General features: G+C 39.9%; 1 protein-coding gene across 1 annotated transcript in view; it reads right to left on the reverse strand.

Annotated features, from left to right (window-relative positions):
* Positions 1–12,176, reverse strand: part of opn7b (opsin 7, group member b) — a 61,505-nt gene extending 49,329 nt beyond the window's left edge. The window contains exon 1 of the mRNA XM_069141037.1: positions 11,831–12,176. The gene's annotated coding sequence lies outside the window, so the exon portion shown is untranslated. The remainder of the gene's footprint in view (positions 1–11,830) is intronic.
* Positions 12,177–19,001: the final 6,825 nt, after the last annotated feature.

The raw sequence follows: 19,001 nt of genomic DNA on the forward strand, positions 1-19,001 counted from the left end.
ACCGTAAAACTTGGTAGATGATGTATGACTTTGTACTGCAGGGACCAGGAGCACTTTCACGTCTCGTTTACAGTACGTCATTTATACTGTTACTTATTTCATTAAACAATAATATGCCAAATTATGACCTATTACTTATTTAAGAGCGGCACATATCAAGGTCTGGGATGTATTAGATGTTAAGTGAAGAACAAGTTCTTAAAGTCAATGTTTTCAGTGTTTGAGACCTGAGCACCTTTGACAGGGGCCGAATTGTTAGGCCCATATAACTGTCATCTCTTAAAGAGGGGGGACTTGTAGGATTCCTCTGGTCAGCAGTGTTGCATATTAATTGTAGGTAGTCAGCGGAGGGACACTACATGAGCCATCGACAGAGTGTTGGGGGATGTGCTGGAAATATTATCATCTGCAATTTGCAACAAGACTGAAAGGGTGTGTTGCTGAGGTCTTGGGGTCCGATACCACAGGGCACCTTTAGAAGTTCTCCTGAGTCCATGCCATCAGTGGTTCAGGGTGGTTTTGGCGGCATACAAAGTACCAGTGGCAAATTAGACGAGTGTGCTTACAATGTTTCAGCCCATTAAGTGTACATTTTGGAGCCCTTGTGAAACAACCAGTGGAAGCAGTGCTCACACTGGTATTTTCCTGACCTAAAAATGCACTTTTACTGGCTGTATGACAATATGGTAGCAAGTGCAGAGCTTGCACTGCACAGGTGGATGGAGAGGCACTGACAGGTTGGTTATTTATTGCGTAAAATATTTCTGTCGCAACGTCAATCTGCTAGTTTATTTTCATAAACAGCAAACCAAGAACTTGAAGCCATACTTGTGTTTCCTTCCATCCTTCTCCTCCCTCTACATTTTCCTCGCCCAGCTATAATTCAGTTAATGAGCTTGACTTCAGTCTGTGTCATCCTCGGACCTAAAACAGTGGCATAATCGTAGGTGTTGAGAGGAGGGAGGGAGGTACAGAAGCTTTAGTTCAGACAAACATGAGAGGCAGAGGACCACAGTGAAAGTAACACAGAGATGTGATGTAATCTTTCAACACGCAAAGACACTCATGTAAGAGATGAGGAGGAGAGACAGGAAGAGATGTGGCCTTTTCTGCCAACTTCAAAACGAAATCCATGGAGATGGTTAAATGAGTAATTTTGAAGTTAATGAGATCGGAGGGCTTCCGTGCATAAGACACAGGGGAGTTTGTACTGTGCACTGTTGATTGAAATGCATATTCATTTACGAAGGTATTCTTGATTGCGTATATTTGATCTTTTAAATGTGTTGGTGGTAGAGGTTGTCCTTTGAGGTTTTATTAAAATAAATTGGGGGAGGATTATGAAAGAAAAACAGGTGGTGACTATGATTTTGCTGCCATGGAAGCAACTTGGGAGAAAAGTTGTCTGCATAGATATAAATATATAGATAGAAAACACTAACAAGACTTGTTAGTGTTATCTGGCTGTAGATGTGATAATCAATGCTAATTACATCAGTATTTTTTTTCACTTGTGCTAATTCACTTATACTCATCGTTGGCTGTGTGGTTGGATATTAATATCTGACTTGGCCACTAGGGTTTGTGTGACTGACGTGTTGTGTAGGCACAATTTAGTAATAATATAGAATCACATATGTAGCTGTATGACACAGTTGCAGCTTGTTAAGCCCTGACTGTGCAGGGATAAAGAAGACATCATTTACAGATGGAGTGAGGTCGACATTTGCTAACAGTGGACCCAACCTTTTAAGTTGGTGGTTATACCCTTGCCAGTGGAATTCAGTGTGTATATGTATATGTGGTTTTTTTTTTTATGCACTTGTCAGCATGTTGGTGTCCATGGGTAAAATCATGTTCATGTTGTTCTTACAGTCTAAGATGTAGCTCATATGTAATTCATGAAGTACATGAGGATAAGGATAGCTGACATTTGCTTGCTTGTCATTCAGGATATATCTACCCTAGGGGAATGACCATGCTTGCAGATAATCACACACGGGTATTTATACACACGCACGCACACACACACACACACACACACACACACGCACACACGCACGCACGCACGCACAAACATTGTCCAAAAGCCAAAGCATATTCCTCTTCAGGGTACATGTAAATAGCAGATGTCCCTGCCAGAGTCAAAGGCTCTATTCAGCTCTGAGACAAATTAGCCCATCTCTGTGTAACTTCATTAAACAGTATCTTCTAACCTATTATAGAAGTCACTGTAAAGTGTATTTACAGTCACAGTCAAATTTAGTCATTTTGGCAAAGACGTGCAGCACGGATATTGGATAATGAGGCAGGCACGAATTAGGCAGAACATGCCACTGCATTACTTACAGTATTTAGCAAACAACCGGTCTGCTACACAAACTCATGTTGTCGAGTGAAACACATTCGGTACAGTATAAACACACACATAACACACCGACAGAGTCATGGAAAAAACAGCTGCTCAGCCTGGGCTTACTGTTGCAATCACACTTTTATTTTTAAACTGGCTGTTTATGTCACTTCAGTGACAGGAGACGCAATGATTCAAACTTGTCACCACGAAGCATTTAAAGAGCGACACTTTAACTTTATGCTGGTCAATCCCTCGTGGATTTTCTTATGCTATTCTTGTACAGTCATCTAAACCTTTGCATAAATTACATAACACCACTTAATATAGGTCTAACTTTGGTTAGAGCATTGTGCAGAGGGGGTGGCGTATTGGGAGAGAGTTTTCTTCTGTGCTTGCAGAGATTTAGTTTCAACTTTATACTCACCTAAATTAATAAACCCATATTAAAAGAACCTGGGACTAATTAAACCACAGATTTTTCATGTCATGGGTGTCATTTGTCAATGTCAGCATTCTGTCTAAATATAACTATCGTTTTCACACAGTTTAGCAGAACATGTGAATCTCTAATGACAGTGCCAATATGTTCTGCATAGCTCAGACTTCAAAACTTAATTCACATCCATTTAGCTTAATAAATATGCGCAACTATGACAGTATAATTAGCTGCTAAATGTCAGTGCCAGACAAGCTGACAGAGGAGAGGGGGAGTGTGTGAACACAGTGCATATTTCACAAGCTCTCATTTAATGACATTTACTGTCAATAACAAAAAAAAAACATATTAATGGTGTGGTATTTAAATGAATTGAAAAAAAACAATAAAACAAAATTGCACCATACAGAACGGAAAGGGGGAAAAAAAAAACTCGTCTAAACAAAAATGAAAATTAAACTTTACAAACCTTTACAAATAATTAGTAATATAAGTTATCAGCTCAGCCATGTAATAAAACTCCAGTCAAGGTAGAAATGGCTTAAGTCTAACAAATGACAGTTCTTGTATCCCAAAATGGATAACAGAAATGACAGTTCACGGAACAACAGGCACTGGGATTCTGTCTTCCATTGTTTGTAAAGAAAAAAATTAAACTTTGTTTTCTCTAAATTAATTCAGAGAAGTTCATTATAAAACCGTTGTTTGAAGGTGTGACAGAAGGTATTGTCCCTTCTCAAAAAAATCATGTACCGTGCAAGCGTGGCCAAAGCAAAAAAGGAAATGAAAGCCAGAAGCCAGAGGAATTAAGAGAAAGTTGTGAGGCTTCAGGCTGAGAGTCAAAAGCTATCATTGGTGCATCGGAAGCGGTACGTGAGTATGGTTATTTATGATTGCCATAATCCAAATAACTCCTTGTACATCTTGTCCTCATTGCATAGCACCCTCCCAATCCCCATTTGAATTGTGGGAAATTGAAGAATCATGCTAATTACTGCTCTTCAGGCCCAAACTGTGAAATTAATATTAACCCAGCAAACAGGAGGTGTGCTGAAAGCTGTCCATTCCACATGAACGAAATCCCAAAGTTGCATTTTAGAAACAACCTGACTGTGTAATTAAGATATTGTTCTTTTTTGTATTTTTCCATAGACCATTTCATGTGGGCAACAGTTTTGGCCACAGCTGTTGACAATATACTAACAGCTCCATGTTATTGATCCAGATGGAAATTTTCTGTCTGATACATAAACAGTAAAGGATTACAAATTCAAGATTACAAAATGATGTACAATCGACGTCAAATGTTGAGGACAGTCACCCTCACTGCCCTCCAAACTGCAAACCCTCTTGATTTACAAGCACATTTATGGGTGTCTATTAAGGCACGACAGGAGAAATATTGATATCCTCATAAAATGTAAGCTACACTACATCCCAAAATAGGTGTCATGTCTGCGTCCACGTGGACGACCTGTGTACCAGGACATTTCCCTTTGGTTTGAGCATAGTTTTGCCCGGAGATAACATAGCAAGCAGGTGCGAGTTGACTGACCTCTCAGAATCCACGCATCAGGTGCGACTCACACTCAGTGCAGTTTCCCTTATCACGAGGGTGCGAGTGTCAAACATAATATAATCACGTCTCTACGGTTCTCTACCGATGACATTTTAGACGCGGTGAAATAGACGGTCAGAGGAAAAGAAAATGTGGAGCAGAGAGGGAGAGAATAAAAAAAGAGAAGTGCCACAAATGCAGCTTAATGCTGCAAAATCAGCACGGTGTTTAGCCATTGACGTACGAGGTCACCAGTTAATATTCTCTCTTTTCAAAAAGTGAGTCTATAGCGTTACACATTTGTATGTGTTATGATTGGTGTATTTGTGGTTACCTTATGAGGGTGCACTCATAGCCGTAGCGTACCTCGACAACTCAGTATTCAGATAAATATTCAGTTATTGGTCAGTCCATTTCTGTGATGTGTTATCTGGATAACTTTCGTCTCAGATGAATATAGTGGCCAACTTTATAACTATTTTTGGGACCACTTTCATCAACAAATTGGGTTGGCCTACAAGAGGTGGTTTGTATGAACAGGGTGGCCTAGGGTGAAGTCAAATTCTTGACCAAAATTATTGTTTCAGCCTGCCTCTGTATCTGCGTGTTCAGATTTGACTGTGTTATGACTGAGAGAAGGAAAATTATTTTTTCACCAAGGACTTTATTATTATTTATTGTTATTGCCTCCATGAGTTTGTCACAGCTCCGAATGCTGACCGTGATTGTAAGCAGGCTAAATCAGCAAACCAAACTGGAATACTTCTCTTTTACCTCACACGATGTATTTACCTCATATCTCTCAGTCTGCTTAGGTCAACTCCTGAATATTCATCCATCAGTCAATATGCTGAAGTAAGTACCATTTCTGATAACTTGAGAGGGACAAATGCTCTACCCTCCAAGCTGTAGTAGTGCAACAGTGTGTTTGCCTTCAGCTAGCGTTTGGTGTATAATGCAAAAACATGGGCAATTTATTTCAATGATATTCACTGAATGTGAAAGTAGAATTGATATTATTTTCACAGTGCTGCTTGTTGTTTATATCCCGCAGCGCCATCACAGCCCCCTAGTGAGAAGCAAACACTGTTTTCCCTTTCAGCAAAAGTATGAATGAGTCAGAATGTGACAGAGCAGTCACAAAATATGTGGTGAAAGCCCGGCAACCCTTCAGCACAGTGTCCTGATTCTGAACTGGATTCAGATTCAATAGAATGGACCAGATGCCTACCTTCAACTCAAAGATAAAAGACCCTGATTTTCATTTTATATTAAAACAAAATACGTACAGTAGGGTCAACATCTTCTCTCATAATTTATACCTAAACATTATTGCCATTGAAGTAGCTTAGGTTTTCAAGAAAGAGGAAAAAAAAACATATTGTCATTCCGATGCCGTCAAATACTGCCGTTTTGTCAAAGGCGCTGGCGCCAGAAAGCTACGCACCAGGTGCCCTTTGATGTCAGCACCTTGACGATCAGGGTTGAAGCAGGAGGTCATGAGACAGAATAGAAAGAGAGACAAAGAGCGGATAAGAAGGGGGATTGTTGGTGGTTGAATGGAACAAACACAAGACTTTCACCTGAGAGGTTGGCGTTGGTGTGTTTTTCTTAAACTCTCTCTAAAAAAAAATCCACAATATTTGATGAGAACAGGTTGGAGAAAACCAACTTGGGCCAAAGGCATATTTTACTAAGACCCACATTTTTAGCAGCAAACCCTTAGGACTTAAAAGATATGAATGATCCAAACATGAATCGATTACAAGGACTACGTGTTATTTACACAAAACAAAACTAAACATGTCTCGGACTCAGAGAACAACTATCTCGAATACAGTAAGTCCCTGAACTTGCAGAATAAGATGCTAAATTACAAAGGCACAGCACTCTGCAGGGAAGAAACATACACACACCGTCCCTTTTTCATAAGACAGATTGATGGTTGAGAAAGAAAGCAAATCTTCAATGTTTGCTTCGTATGCTTGTCCTTATGCCCTTACACTACTATTTCACATGGTCAAAATACAAAGAATAGAGTTAGATAGTGGTACATGCCAGCAAAACCTGAGGAATAGCAATAGTGGAGTCTGTAAATGGACTGTATACTTTCTTCTCCAAAAGGAGGACAAATAGGTTTTTCAATGAAAAGACTTCTTTGTTAAACACAGATCCTATGTTGTCTCTCAGTCAGGGTTGTAAACTTATCTAATAGAACTTAGAGGCTCAACGAAACAATCAAGAATGAGAGAACACAATTTTCTTTAGCTGCGAAGGGTACTTTTCCAAGTGGAGCATCACACCATCCCTGAGGCCAGTCCTGTGACTCCTGTTGATTTATAACAGGAAAAAACCATTAGTTACCAGTATCTTTCAAAGATAATAGTTTCTTGCAAAGGGGAACGCTTAATATTTGCTTAGTTTATGAGAGCACTTACTGTCTTTCATTAATCGGCAAAGATCTCATGCCCTTATAATTTAACATTAAAACCAAACTTTAAAAACCTCTTAGTGAAAAGGGTGTGGTTTACACTTGTGGCTCTCATAATCCCAGAAACTGAGTTTATAGCTTTTTTAGGTCAACAGTCCTTTAAATTCAGGAGGTCTCTTTTTTTATGTGGTTTACTTTTTCTTGTGATCTGCACAAAATATGCAGTGTCCAAGTGTCCAGATGTATAAACAATGTATTTCACTGATTGTTTTGTAATATTTGCAGTCTTTAAAGTGTCACTCAGACCCTGATTCCATTTGGCTATTTCATATTGATTTTTGTTCAACATTTCATGAGTTTTGGAGCATTTTAAAGCTGCCAAAAAGGCATTAAATTTACCAGGAGAAAAAGAAGAATTTCTTGCATTACAGTAGGGTTTTCGCACCATTCGGTGCTCGGGCCTTAATAAATGCAGCTCCACGTTCCTGTGTTGGTATCTGACCCGGTGCTCCCGTGTGTTACCGTCACGTTACAGCAGGTTCGGTAGTTTGGGATTTTTTTTTTCCTCTCCATTCAGTCTTTCACCTGATCTGATCTCCGCCTGCTCCTGTTTTATTTTTGATTTAATCTCCTGTGTGATTCTGCTGAGTGCAGCTGAACTGTAGCCGACTGACAGCAGGATAAATTTACTGCAAGCTGACGTTATGAAGCAGCTGATGAGGGAATTAAAACACATGATGCTTGTTTCACCAACGCCTCCTCTGGGTTTATCTTTTTTTCTTTTAGTTAATATCGTATTATTTCGGACAAAAAATCAGACCCACAACTGTGGGAGAGACGCAGCGGAGACGCGTTGTGGATCAATAATGAATTAATAATGAATTAATCTAAGGAGCCAAACGTTTCAGGCTGTTAATTAGATTTACAAACTCCAGTGTTCGGACATTTACAAACGTGAAATATGTCACAGGCCTATATTTGTAACAGACAACGCAATAAATATCCGACCTGTTAAACTTCTTTTCTCATGTATCTGTTTGTCTTGTAGTTTATCTCCTGTAATTTCCAACACCCATCAGACCCACAGCTGTGAGGCAGCGCCTCCTTTGAACCTCAACAGCGGAGACGTGCTGGAACAATGAATGAATCTGACCTGACTCATTGTGGTTCTGATGTTCAGGTTCCTGTTCTTGTGGTTATTTACTTGTAAATATTCGTAACGTAGCCTGAGTGTTCATTTGCATAAACAGCGGGGGAAGTGAGATCCAACCTCAGGTGGTCACCCAGGACGCATGTTGATGCAAGGTGGAAACACCCTGCCTAAAGCTGGCCACTATTCGATCCGCTCACGGCCAGATGTCTGGATGGAAATAGCCAAATAGAAACAGCCTCTCAAAGGCACTTTTATACAGGTAATTTTAAAACCTAATTTAGTAATAATTCCAATCAAATTAATTACAAGTGATGGATTTTTCAACTTGATTACCTTCTGAGGGCACTTTTTGTATTAGACTGCATTTCTTTAGGTGTGCCTAATGAAACATAAAAAGCCATCCCAGTGAGTATATTTTCCACCACCTCTCAAAAAAATAACATCCCTCCTTTCATACTGTTAACATGGTGCTACAGTAGGCTTTTATACACTGTAGCTAATTTTATGCAAATATGCTAATTTACCGATATACAGTAGGATGATGTTATCAAGATACATAACGGTAGCCAACGGTGAATAATCAATGATTCCTTTTAACTTGAACTATCCCCTCTTAGAATCAATCTCCTTCCTTCGCGTTTTCATTTTCTCTCTTAACAAGAGTGAAAAGATGCGAGCTCAGATGATGGGAATCATGTAAAGTGAATGAAAAAGAGTAAATTGACCCAGATTCACAGTCTGGGGGATGGTTGGTTTCATAAGTCAATGGATGGACGACCCTCTCCGTGAAGCTGTGTATGGATTTAACAAGTGCATGCGTAACTATCTACCTACACTGGAGTATAACAAATGCTCATTTATTAAGCACTCCTACACTATGTAGTTACAAAGATGAGGATAATGAGGTGTGTGCGTGTGTGTGTGTGTGACAGTGCGTGTAAGTAAGTAATGATGTTCCCTTCACTACTGTTCTAGCATGTTATATCCCTAAATATAGAGAATACATGTATTTGTTCCTACCATAAATTATGAACCATTTTAAAGTAGATATGACAACAAACATTAGCCCAGAGCAAAGAGAGGAAACATGGGTATTATCTGGAACATCATGGCCCGAAACGTAATGCAACCGCTGCGGAGTGAGAACACGTGCAGCAGGTGGACGAGGATCAATAAAATACCTCTTTCCCAATTCGAAGCCACGTGGCAGTTCTCCTTCATCTCCCCCGTAAACCTGATTAAATGGACTCGGCCCATCACCGCCACGTCGCAGCAAAACACCTTCCCTCCCGCACAGATGTGGAGGCTGCTCCTCACAATGACACCTCCATACTGTCACACAGTGGGACAAAGCTGGGTTGTGTCATCACGAAAAGTCAAACGACGTAAGGTAGACGAAGGCGTGCATTTATACACGTGTGCCAAACCTACCACACATTGATTGCCTATGTGCATAATATGTAGAGCTGCAACCAATGATTCATTTCTGCACTGACTAATTGTGTTGTCTCTGAAATGAGCAACTTTATCCACCAATTAAAAAAATATATATATTCTGCGATACTTTATATCACTTCAATTCTATATGATAAAAAGTGATTTAAAAATGGAATCCTCTCATTTTGAGAAGCTGGACTTGATTTGGGAGTTAAAACAGGTTGCTGATTTAACTTTCTGTCCAACAACTATTTGAGTGATTGACTAATGTTTCTTATGCTAAAACTAAAAACCGTATTTAACCCAGCAATGGAACAGGCCAAGGGTTGAAATTTTGGAAATTAAAAACTGAATTGTAATATTTCCACTCCACAGGGACCTTTGTTGCATGTCATCCATATCTATTTCACTGTTTTCTGTTTCTTGAAAATGTCATGTAAAAAAACAAAACAAATTTGGAAGAAAACAACACACAGCATCATTTGTTCCATGAACAAATTTGTCCATTTCTTTTATGTATTGTTACTTAGTACCGTCTCTGCTCCCATTGATAATTTATGACAGAGAGCTTTTGTGGTCCTCGACATCATGTGACTGAGTTGTAAATTTGGCAGAGATCATTTGCCTTTCGAGATTACCTCCAGCAATATTGGCAGCAGGGCATGCCAAAGCTTGGTGTCTAATGTTGGATATTAAATGTGGGCTGTTTAATTATTATTAAGGGCTTCAGGATCAGTGCTGAATATAAGCAGCATAGGATGTTTGGTTGTCTGGTCCTGAATTCAACAGGACATAAACAGTGTGCCCTCCCCCAAATGATCACGTGACTTTTTTTCAGTGCAAATATCAGACATTTCATGATCTGTCATTCATGCTGTGACCATTAAATTTACAATGACAAAAGCTTTTATAAAACCTTTAGCAGTAAGTGCCTTGTATGGAGATTTGTTCCAGCTGTGATTAAATTAGTGAACAAGACTTGAAGGCAATCATATTTTATTCAGCAATTTGTGCATGCTGTTGGGTTGTACAATAGTTTAAAAAAGCTGCATGGAAACTGTGCAGAATCAATTAGATAAATCAAATTAACCAGTACAGGGAGTGATTCAGTTAGCTAATTCAAGCACATCTCTAAAATCAAATGATTAACCTTAGCACATCAGTACTCTTAAAAATGCTCTATTCTTTTGTGAAGTATCTGTGTCTAAGAAGCAAAGGAAATTCAAAGTAACACATAAAAGCCAACCAGTCAGAAGACAAGATAAAGAGTCCAAACATGAGGCAGAGAGCTCTGATGGTTACAGCTCATATTACTCAGGGGAGACTCGTATATTTAGGAAAGCTGATGAGGGAAACACTGATTATCCCCATTAGTGTTTTATGAGAAGCACATTCCTTGCAACGTCCCCCCCTCCTCCTAGTGGAGGAGCGACAGGCAAAAGCAAGTCACCTATAAGGCATGAATTCACACGGTAATTAATATCTCAAAATTTATAGAGTTTGAAAACCCCTTTTATGACGACTCTTGATTGACACTTACTACAACATTATTTTGTATTAAACACACACCCACTGTGGAGTGTGTTTTGCTTAATATACAGTGGGTACGGAAAGTATTCAGACCCCTTTAAATTTTTCTGGGTCTGAATACTTATGACCATGTGATATTTCAGTTTTTCTTTTTTAATAAATTTGCACAAATTTCTACATTTCTGTTTTTTTCTGTCAAGATGGGGTGCTGAGTGTACATTAATGAGAAATAAAATGAACTTTTTTGATTTTAGCAAATGGCTGCAATGAAACAAAGAGTGAAACATTTAAAGGGGTCTGAATACTTTCCGTACACCCACTGTATATTGACACGAGAGGAATGTTGTCAGCGCTAACTCAGTCCACATGACAGATTCCAAGTAACTTCAATTCAATAAACTACTGTACAACATACAGAATCCAGTTTGGACTCTGTTAACCTTTGTAAGACTCTATCTGTTAAGCACACATGCATCAAACTGAGAAAAACTCATTACTGCAACGCTGTTAAAGCTGTATGAAACCCCCCCCCCCCCCCCCCCCCCCAACATCTTTTTATTGATGTGAAACTCTCGAGGCAAAGACAGACTCTATGAGAGTGCCATGTGCGGTAACATTGGCATAAGTGTTGGGAATAGATCAAATATATAATAAACTGTCAACAAGTCCATAAGGATGTTTACACAGAAAGCAGGTCAGACCAGTAGTAACAAAACAGTGCAACTAGACCCTGCGACAAGCGCAATATGATATACTGTGCCACATTCAGTTTGACGCTTGTTTTTCAAAATTTACCAGCCACGCTTATGTAATAAAACACCTATTGGGTTGAGCTTTTATTTTTCTAAATTATAGGTAACACAGTATAACACAAGACAAGTATACAGTATAAGCGCCACGGAAACACTACAAACACTCAATACACTTACCTTAATGAGAGGGTATGCCAGAGTTGGCTTGGAAACATGGGTGTCGAGTCAAGTCCAAAGCATGTGTGGCAGTACTGTAACCAGAACAGTGGCACGCGAGACTTGTGCGTACAGCCGGTGGGAAACTCTGGTGAGCACTACGCACTCAGGGCGCTCCCTCGTACAGTCGCCGAGCGAGAGGATCCACTCGCGAGTCGGCAGCAGCCCCGGCAGCTGTGCTCAGGGAGATCCAAGAGGCGGCAGATAAGAGACAGACGTGCTTGCTGCCTTGTGCTGCTGTTCTCTCCTCCGCTCTCTCTCTGCAGCTCCCACTCTCTCGCCCCGGTGCCCCTCTCTGCTGCTCCACTCTCCCTCTCCACTTTAAACCTTCTTGTACACGCATGCATTCTCTACACTGCATCCCCTCCCTGCCTCCCTCCCTCTCGCTCGCACACAGGCGCGCACATCTTTTAGGTTTTTGATTTACGCACACCAGGCTCTTCTTTTTAGTTCCCGTGTGCAGAAAATATTCCAAAGGGTTTTAAGTTTATTTTTTAATTTTTAGACCATTTTTTTTTTCCAATTGCCTATCCGTTCGGTTTTATGCTCACATTTTAACCTGGAATCCTGTCCAGAATACAACTTTAAAATATTGGTCTACATATGGTGTGGACGGGGATAGAGGCGCTGAAGAGGGAAAGATGGCGACAGACAGATAACACTGAGGAGGCAAGGCTTAATGACATGATACAAAATGGTTATCTGAGTGTGGAGAGTTCTGCGGGGTGGGTTTGAGGCTGGGGCACAGGCTCGGCTTTAAAGTGCGAGGGAAAGCAAAACGTCATGGTTCATCTTTGCCAGCAAGCACAGTTTGTTGCCACCGGCAAAGATGCACTAGTGTGTGTACCCTTGTTCCCTTCTTTGTTTGAATGCAGTATCACAACGCACCGGAGGATCGACTGGGAGCGTTATTCATAAACAAAATAGAAACAAAGGACTGCACATCAGTCTTCATTGTCCTTTTACACAATGTCGATAGAGGAATGTGAGACCTTAGAGAATGTGGTTCCATATGTGCTATATATAATGAAAATGGTAATACTATTGCATCCATTAATGCACATGCATTTAAATGTAGTAATATGCCATCATTCATTACAGAGTTGTGATAGTGAAAAAAAATGAGGGAGATAGAAGAAATGGGGGTGAGGCCAAAACGGCAGCCAATCAGCATTCACATCATCCTGCTTCATCTTCATCACATGTTGTTGCTATTACAACTTTACTACGAAGACTATGAAAATCTATGTTTGTACAGATATTAAATACTATATTGTTATTTTATATTCTCATAGATTTTTTTTTTTTTTTTAAATATGACACCAGTAAAGTGTATGTCATCATATTGTGTGACAATTGAGAGGATTTTTGGAACGCTCACAATCCATTGCATCCATCCTATTCACTGCAGTCCATTTATACCCATTCCAACTGTTCCACCGAACCATCTGCTCAGTTCTGGGCACAATACCTTGATGGTTACCCGAATCAGCAGTAAACAGAAACACACCTGGTGAATAGATAGACAGCTGAGCACCTGTTTCCAGCATTTAATAGAAAGGTTTGCACAAGCAAATTCAAACAACAATTTTCATCTTCTTTCCTCTCCTAAAGGGATTATTACCTGACATTGGAATGTAAAAGGTAAATTTAAGGACTAACAAGACAACTCCTTAGCAACAGATTTCCATGTATGAAGAGATCTGGGTGACACTCTTTATACCATACCAGTGGTTCGCAATGGGTAGGTTCCAATTCTGGGTCGCGACTGCATGCAGGAGAAAAAAAAAATTAAGTTTAGGGGGGAAAAAAGTCAAGATTCTCAGCTTTTATTTTGAAATCTACTAAAGCTGTGCCTTTTGTACTTTTATTTTGAAGGGTATACATTTCCCATGATGCAGGATGGTGCGGTATCCGTTTGCTGTAGGTGTTGCCATGACAGTCGAGAAAAACTAACGTTGTGACGACGGTAGTGAGATCATTCGACAACAAGTTTAGGATTAGATCATTTTGACTTTTTATTTAGTTCATAAAAATTCTGACTTTTGAGTTCATAATTTTTGTGTTAGAATCTTGAAACTTGATGAGTATTGTAAGTTTAAAATTATTTGAAAAGCATATAAAGTATATCTGTAGTTTAAGCAAAGTCAGACTTATTATTTTATTGGGTTTTTAGCCCTATTTGCTGCACTTGTTTATATTTTGTTTTTAACAGTGCATAAAACCATCATGTATTACTGGATTATTTTTTTATGAAATACATTTCAGTTGGTCAAAACTTTCCAAAAATGTTGTTTGCAATTTAATGACTAAGAAAAAATGTTGGTCCTGAGGCGAGGCCAGTTACAACAACCAGTGTGAGCAGAAGCATTGCAGGCACATCTAAGAAAACTGAGAAGCAGATTGTGAAATCTTCTCTAAAACATGGTGTTCATTCCTCTACAATTAAGGCATTTTGGCCCAAAAACATTTGATTTAAGATAACCAAGGATAAAATAGTGGAGCTTATTCTACCGTTTCTTTTAATGCGTCGATATAAACAAGGACAATTTTCTCTTCACAGAAAATCTTGCGACTTCTGTGACTTGATAGGGTTCCTGACAACGTTCAATGTCTTTTTATGTGAAGCATTTGAATTGCCTCATTGAAATGTGCTGCACAAATAAACTTGCCTTTTACCGCAGTGAAGAGGAATTCAATTAAAACAGACCGCCCTCCTCCATCCTCAGCCCCCGGACATCTGTGCGTCTTATCGTCCAGTGTGGCCGCCTAAAAGACACCATTTATACACCGCGTGTGAGCACAGACAAACCAGTTGCAAGGATGATAACGCATGCAGACATTCATGCAAACACATGTATATATAAATAGAGCACTCCTAAAGGCAACTCGTATGCGTGACGAGGACACACACACACACACAATTGTATTGTAATTCTTTTAAGTTAAACTGTTGCTTATCTTCATATCAGTCCTAAAACGGTCAAATATCGGTTGCCGTATGTAGGAAGTAACTTGAATATCAAAGCTGCTACTGAGGAGATCTCAGGAGGTTCAGGCCATCAGGTCAACCAGCAGGTCTAGCAAAACCATAAATCATCAGAGGACATGAGAGAGTTTCCCTTTCGGCAACCACATCCAGAACTGACAGCTATAATGTGTTCTGACTTTGACATCATGGGAAAGTACATCAATCGTGTGTAAGTTAATTTGTTCTTTGAGTTGGTGTGAGCCTTCTCACATTTACATCTAGTCTTCTTTTAGATCACGACATTCATCAGAACATATTTACAGAGTGAAAAAAAAATCTAACAAACAGACATTTCTTTTATGGTACCAGTAAGAGAGCAGTGGACACGATGTGTATGCATGTCATCTTTTTCAGGATGGTTAATTCCCAGGCTTGTTCCTCATCATCATGAATCATCAAGATCATCTTCATGCATCAACATGATGATCCTCCCTTCAATACACATGTATGACGGCTGAAGGCGCATTTCACTGATCACGTCAGCGCCACCTCTGACATTACATGTATTAGCGTTAAACATGTTGCAGAGGTCACTGTGGTGTCTTTTTTTCTTTCATTTCTTTGCAAACTTTGTACATTTTTACATTCAAACATAACTGGGAATAGCTACCTAAAAGTTTTTTTTAGTTTTTTTAACATGCGTGCTGTGTGTTGTTTCATTTCCTGGGTGCATCCCGTTCCTCAATCTCTCTCTCTTTCTTGGTCTCTCTAGCTATACTAGCTCTCTTCCTCTCTCATCGTCTTATTCCGGAGTTAGTACAAGCAACGGTTTCTATATGTGGAACTCTCTGTATTTTATTTCTAGAACTGCCAGGAGAACAAAGAACAGACTGCCAGGAATAGAGGGAGTGGAAATTGTTTTTTTTGGGGGAGAAAAAGAGACGAGTGTAGTTACATGTCGGTAAACATTGGACTGAGTGATCAATAACCTGTTTCTCTCTCAGCCACTCCAGCAGCAATTCAATGGGACCCACAAGTGATCTTCCTATGATGTTGTCAGGTGGTTATTGAATAATCCACATGACTTCAAATGGTTCTCCCATTGACAGATGGAGATCACAAGGACTGAATGCAAATATGTTGTTCCTGGTAGTGAGGAAAGTCTTTTTCTCAATAAACATTGAAAGTAGATACATTTATAGCATAGTGTATATGCTATACCGTATATTCCTTTATTATGATCCCAAAATTGCATGCTTTGATGGAGAAAATAGGCATTTTATCTGTGTCCTTATTGCAACAGTGCTGACTCTCATTATTTGTCCAAACTCCACTGAATTGTTTTGTTACTATACACTGATTGGCAATGTTGCCAAGATCAGGGGCATCCTGTTTTAATTTAATCCTGAAATTAATTAATGCATTTCCAGGCTAGACCACTTTAACTCTGTTATCAGGATGTACTGGCAGCTCCCTGAAAAGTCTGCAGAGGATTCAGAATGCTGCTGCAAACGTGCCGACGGGAGTAAGCAAGAAAGAGCATATTCCCGCCATTTTAGCTTCCCGACACCGGCTTCCTATAGAATTGAGAAGTGAATTTAAACTTCTTCTGACATACAAAGCTCTTAACAATTAAGCTCCACTTTATATCACATATCTGTCAGTACCCTAATATCCCCACTGAACACTGTGCTCTCAAGAGTGCAGGCTTGCTTACAGTACAGAGTTTCTAGGAGTAGAATGTGAGGCCGGGCCTTTCGTTATCAGACAGCTCTCCTGTGGAACCTGCTCTCAGTCTGAGTTTGAGAGACTAACACCCTCTCAACTTTCAAGACTAAACTTAAAACATACCTTTTTGAAAAAGCTTACAAGCAGAGCAGGCCAGGATGAAATGACCTTGAGCCATTCTTTAGCCATTTCATTGTTTTGTTTTGATACTGATATTTTAATGAAGTCATTCTTCGTGTTTGTTTTGTTTTAATAGTTCCTATATTTAGAAAAAGAAAAGAATGAAAAGCTTTTGGAGTTTAGCCAAAATAATTGTTGGTGAAAATTATGAATCAAGCCACAGTTAGACAAGCTGTTTTTAAATGGAGATGATTTATTCCTAATTCCCCCACAAATGTGTGTACCGCTGAGGTGACATAAAATGGAGAGGGTTTAATGAGGTAAAAAAGAACCACGCAGTCACAGCTCAAGGCTTAAATGAATTATTAGAGCTGGTTAACATTTCTGTTCATGAGTCTATCCAACACATCACCGAACAGGCATGGTGTCCATTGGCAGCTCTCCAAAAACTAAATTCACCGCACACCTGTTTACCAGAGACCACAGTTACACTCCACAACACTGCTGGAAAACTGTTTTTTAGACTGCGAAAGCAAATATTGAATTGTTCAGGAAGATGCGTGACTTTGGGCGTATCTGTAGCATTAATAGCAAGACCATCGTCCAGCACGATGGAGAACGGTCTGGCTGCACCCATTTATCATTTCGAAAGGGGGAAAAAAAAAATGCTCTGGCTTGTTGATATTTCTATCAACAAACCATGTCCGGTGCAAAGCCCAGGATACAGCAACAGCGCCCTCGCAAACTAGTTTCGGGGGAAACTTGTTTTGTTGGTACATTTGCGCATCAAGAGGCTAGATGCCAGGAATCCCCACCGAAAAAAAAGATAAAAAGAACCAAGCAAGCCGCCCTTATTGCGTGATCTAAATGTTCGTCAAAACGTCCCATTTTCAGTGTAGGTTGCTAGCTCTGAGGTTTGTTCTCCAGTTGCGTCTCTGACTTTGAAAACAGTAGGACACAGTATCAGTAGAGCAGGAGAATGTCAACTGAAATAGTCGGCCAACAGCAGGCTTATGCCAACATTGTACAGTCGGCGAATCAGACTCGTATGACGTAAAAGGGGCAATTATACCAACATGAAAACATAATCCCAACGGTTATGGAGTAAGAAGGATTATGTTCCCTCTGGGCCAATACCATGCCATCATCGAGGGGAAATTAATTCTTTAGTCTATACCAAGATATTGTCAGGATAGCTGTCCTCAGTTGAAGTTGGGTAATGACAATAATCATCAAAGTAAATCTACTAGCAACTGTCTTTAAACAAACAGAGCCCCCCTTTTGCCATCAGTCAGATCCCAGACCAGAGCTGAAGCAGTTTTATAGGAACAGCGGTCCAAATTTCCACCTAAACGTTGTACAGTTCTGATCTGCAGCTACACTAAAACACTGGGAGGTTGTTGCTTCCAAAAGAGGTTTGACGAGTTTTTAAATCCAAAGGTTCACTTACTTTTCCTATCAGCACTCTAAGTGTTTAATGGCTGTGTTCAATGAAGACAAAAGATTAAGCACACTGAGGTTGTCCACTCTGAAGATGAAGATCAGATCACAGTTAATGACCAATTAATGCAGCAAACCAGATTATTCCAAAGGGCTTCTTTTGCTATTGTGAGTGCTGTACAGTAGAGTCGCTGAAGTGTGTTTTGATTCAGACTTACATTCCTTACTTTCATCTAATAGATAGCAACAACTGTCACAGCTCAGCAGGAGTCTGGGCTTAGGGTGCAAACTCGGGTCTGAGCATAAAGGCTTAGGCAGTTGTCACAAAAATAGGAACAGCTGACAACAAACGGGGAATCAAATCCAAAGGCCTGATGCAGGAAATAACAGGTAGGCTGCAGGTTATTCTGCAAGCAAACAGATTCAGCGAAGCATCACCATAATGGGTAATAATGGGTAAGCAGAATGTGTTTAAGCTCTTTGACACAAAGTGGGCAATTGAGCAAATGGAAAACTGGCATTTATAAATACACTGACTCCAAAATCAAAACGGAAACCGGGCTTTTATGCAGCTTTAACAAGCTTTTTAGTTACAGCAGTGTTAATCAGGACTTGGAGTTCCCAGAAGCATGAGCAGCTCTATGACAATGTTCTGTGCGTAAGGCACAGCACTGCTTTGAGCTAAATGTTTTGGGCAGAATACTTCTATGCTCAAAATGACAGTTCTAACATGCCGGTCCTGCACTCCACCTGCATCAGTCCATCCGATCATCTGACCTGGTACCACGCTGCAGTTCAGTAAGTCCTTTTGCTTGTTCTGTAATTCCGGTTCTGACCCCCTGTCTGTTTGTTGCCCCACTGTTGTCGGTCCAC

Source organism: Embiotoca jacksoni, unplaced genomic scaffold (genome assembly GCF_022577435.1).
Source record: "Embiotoca jacksoni isolate LCO1_2020_lvr unplaced genomic scaffold, fEmbJac1.0.p SCAF_9, whole genome shotgun sequence".
In the NCBI taxonomy this organism is placed as follows: Eukaryota; Metazoa; Chordata; class Actinopteri; family Embiotocidae; genus Embiotoca; species Embiotoca jacksoni.